Below are 4,480 nucleotides of genomic sequence, written 5' to 3'. Positions count from 1 at the left end.
AACTCTTTTGAAAACCAACACCAGATACCCCCCCCCCTCCCCCCCTCCTCCCCCCCTCCTCCCCCCCTCTAACTATCACCTGCCCCCTGCGCGACATCTCCCGCTCCGGACCTCAAACCGCCGTTCCCTATACTCCACCACCTCCACCTCTCCTTGCCTTTTTTCAATTGTCACCTCACCCCCGCATTCTTCATCTCCCGCACTCCCTTGCTGGCTGTAACCACCAAACCTCGTGCCAACCCCGCGCACCGCGTTCACCCAGCCCCCTCTTCTCAACGAACTCTCTTCGTGTTGTACGTATCATAGTCCATCAGATTTCATAACTGCCTTCTCCCCACTCAACAGCTCGTCCGTGCCGACGTCCCCAACCATGTCACTTTCGGGGCCACAGCATCGCACTTCCTATCGCGGGTTCTTGCGACGCGTTTGCGACGCTCCTTGCAACATTTTGGGGCGTCTATGCCCAAAGGAAAATCAACTCAAGGGCAAATCTTCTGCTTCTTCTCTTGCTACCAGTCAAGACAGCTCATTCACCACAACTGCAGACTACCATAAATTGGACATACAGCCTCTGCCTGCAGATCACGAAACAAAAGACTTTCTTCGTGGAGTTGGCGCTCAGTTAGACGCCCGTACCTTGTCTTCGCAAAGTTCCATGTTCGACATGGATGAGTACGAGGATCGAAAAAGAGAAGGAACTTCTCGAAGGCGGAGCAACAATTCTCCAAAAACACCCCCCGTTCAGAGAATACAGCAATATTCACATGATGTCCGCAACTGGAAGGTAGAGGAGTACGACGACCCGGACGTTGAACAACTCCCTCCAATTCAGTACACAGAAGAAAAGGATGGTCAGTCCGAAGGCTCACTCCTTGCAAAGGATCAGCGGCAACTTTCCTGGTGTGAATCGGCCTGTAGTGCTCCGATAAGTTCTGGCCCCGTGGTTTCGGATGACACAGCAGACACGCCGTGGGATGCGCCATCTACAGCGAAACGACAAAATGAGGTCACGACCATTTCTTCGCTAGGGGCCGCACCCGGAAATGCACCTCATACATCGCAAGGGCAACGACCGCAGCTATCTTTCCCACGACAGATGTCATATCCATCGTATCACCAACCACAACCATCGCAAGAGGCTATGCACTCCGCAACACCTTCGTCTTCTCACATGAGGCCTTCACACCCACGTAAGCGTTCAGAAAAAAGGCCTTACCTTCCGCCCATTTGCCGGCTGCTACCACACCAACTTCAGCATTTCTCAGGACAGATCGTGGGTGCCTCAAGACGCATGCAGTCATCTCAACTCCCTCCAACGCAAGTTTCACAGGCATCGAATAGATCCAACGGGTCTAAGTTACGGCCGTTGCAGACGCCGGGGCCATCGATACATGCTGTGTCTTCGCTGCCACAATCCCCGCAGACCTCACAGAATCCAAGGACTTCACCAAACCAGTTTTCGCAGCCACTAGTACTCTCGGAGCCTGCTCCTCATGACAATCGAAGACTTCCACCGCGCTCCCAAGGGCGCCCGCAGTTGTCCCAGGCACGAAAGCTCGCCAAGCCGGTCCATCGAGCTCCAGCACAAGCTCTAGAGCCGAAATGGAATGCAAATACAACTACTTCCTATCACACACCACTGCTAGGGTCATTGCAGCCTTCAGGAACGCCTCAAATCTCTCAAAGACATACATCAGATAGTGTTAACATCTCTGATCCGCAGAAGCTGCAACATGTTATGCGGCCGCGGTTACCAAACGAGGCCGAGCCAAAACGCCCTCGCAAACACTCGCGCTCCCAGTCTATGCGAGACGTGCCCTTCGATTACCCACTGACTGAATCCAAACCACAGTTTCCACGCGAGCGAGGTCTGGATGACTCACAACAGCATTTGCGACCCCATTCTTCAGGAGAACCACGCCAAGGCCAACTGCCGAAGACTGTTTTGCCCCACGTTGCGCAGCAGAAACAAACATCGGATGAGCCCGATCCTTCTCTGCGGAATTCTCGGAATAATCAGAATTCAACTGAACTAGCAATGCTCAGTGGAAAGCAGCCGACTAAAGGTGACACTTCAAAGATCCGAGAGAAAAATGAAGTAGAAGAAACTTCGCTGGTTCCTGAAACTGATTCTTCGCATGAGCTGAAGCTTACAGAATCATCAGATGGTATTCGGTCAGAGTCGATGGAGGAGCCCATTTCGCTTGCGCCGCCATTGCCATCTCCTCCGACTTCTCCGGCAATGTTGCGTTCCCCAGATTCGTCCCTGTCTTCTCGTCCTCACACGCCGCCACAAGCAGGAGCCGAAAGCTTGTCACCGTCATCGCCCGAAGCGCAACGAATCCCAGATATGTCGCAGACCTCTCCTCACACGCCATCACAAACGAGAAGTGAAAGCTCGTCACCACTATCTGGGCCTCCCTCCGTTCAGCATTTTAAGTCGGAAGGTTTAAATGACACCTCTCGGCGCCAGAATGATCCAGAACGACAATCCCCCGTTTCGCCGCAATGTTCTCTGAATGGAGAGGGACCGGTGCTGGAGTTGCCCCAGAATAATATGAAGACCCTCTGCATTCCTTCTCCGCCTTCCCAACACACGCAAAACCTGACGCCTTCGCCATCTTCACAAGTGGAAAAAACCTTGGTTGTGCCACAGAATGAAGAGGGATCGTTGTTAATGGATTCAGCAAGTACGCAGACGTCTTCGCAACCCGATCAGTCGTCTATGTCTCAAGCTTCGTTCTTGGCATTATCAGCAACGAATCGAGACGCAAAGAGTGACGAAGTGAGAGATGTCTCGTGTGTCTCTTCAAGTACAACGTCAACTGCGAGTCAGGACAGCAGTCCAGTAGCGCTTTTCGAAGTTCGAAAGGTTTCCATCCCGCCTTCGAGAAATAGTCGCTATTCTAATTCCAGTGCCCCCAAAACGGCAGACGAGCTCATTCGAAAATCATCCAAAAGGAAAAAGCCATGGGAGAAAGAGTTTGATGGCATCCCGAAACGGTACAATAATAAGTGGTCTAAAGCTGTCGCTCTAGCCACTTCTCAGACTCTTGCTCAGCCGAATGACAAACATGTGCGTACAGTGCTCGATGGTATACGAAATGGCAGGCCTTCGGCAGACGCAAACACGCCAGCTGGAGCTATTATTCTCACGCTGAGGGACCGTTTCGAGACGCCTGCCTGGTCTGTTAGACTAAAGGCAGCCCTATTTTGTCATACTATTTTTAGAGCCGCAAATAACAAGTTTGTTGAATACATCGCCCGCGCACAGGCCGACTTGCTCGATCCGAAGAAAGTCATTTCCGATGGTGCTTTCAGCGCATGTGAGCAAGGCTTGCTTCATAAGGCATTTGCGGAGGAGTACACAAGGTATCTGAAAACATGGCTCTCGATGAAACAAGTCGCGAAGTTTCCAGTGGGACGGACGACTGCATCATCCTCAAGAAGATTTAAAACTGCAGACCCAAAAGATTTGCTGACATCCCTTCCAAAACTGCTCGATACTCTTGGTTGCGTGGCTCCGCTTGAACTCTACCCAGAGATTGAGGAGTCCCCACTTGCTGATGCAGCCATTTCCCTCGTGTTGAAAGATTCCAAGATAATTGTCAATGCTCTAGATGCAGGCGTAAATAGGCTCGCTGATCTATTCCCAAGTCTGCAGGCCCAGTCAGCACAGCAAGTGAAAGCCCTGAGAGTGTACGGAAGATATAACCAAGCTGTTCGGGACATCAGGCCAGTTTTACACCGAATGAGTGGGGAAGCAAGTGCTTGGATGGGTGGATTAGACCTCTCCCCAGGGATGGTGGATCGAATGAATACACACTTCCATAGCCGGCAGGAGAGAGGTTCACCGAGACAAAGGATTCATGCCTCCATGGGTGACGCGAAGCAGAAAGGAGCGAGAGTGGACACGATTGGAAGAAGAAAGGATATGTCTGTAAACTTGGGCAAGGCTCCACAGACTCGAAGCGTCAAGAAGGGCAAGGGAAGGGATGCAAACTCAGTGTCGGAAATGAACGCCAATTCGCTTGAAATTTTTGATGAAGAGACGCAAGAGACTGAAATTGTGACGCCGATAGATATCGACAGGGGCGATCTACCTGATTTTTTAGAGGCCGACGACCGCCATGAAGGGTTAATGGCAGGAGGACGTGCCACGCGGGGCGATGAGAACGACGATGACTTTCCCTTGCGGTCGCGCTACCCAAGCGACTGACCGCAACATCGACGTTCTCAGAATTTGGTGGGCAACGAACTTCCTTATGCTATCTGAATGTGTGATTCGAGTTGCAAGTGTGCAGGATGGAAGGAACCGTTTTCGATGGCACTCTTACATACGCTCGGTTTTACGTAGAGAGAGGTTGATGAGGCCAACGCGATTACTGCAGCGTCCCATATAGGTTGCGGTTTGTGCGAAATGGGGTACAACCGAGGAGTCTTCGTCGAACTAATTGCTTTGAGAATAGTTTACCCAGCG

This window comes from Chondrus crispus, genomic scaffold, assembly GCF_000350225.1.
Source record: "Chondrus crispus Stackhouse genomic scaffold, scaffold_239, whole genome shotgun sequence".
NCBI lineage: Eukaryota > Rhodophyta > Florideophyceae > Gigartinales > Gigartinaceae > Chondrus > Chondrus crispus.
Note: the sequence above shows the minus strand (reverse complement) of the source record.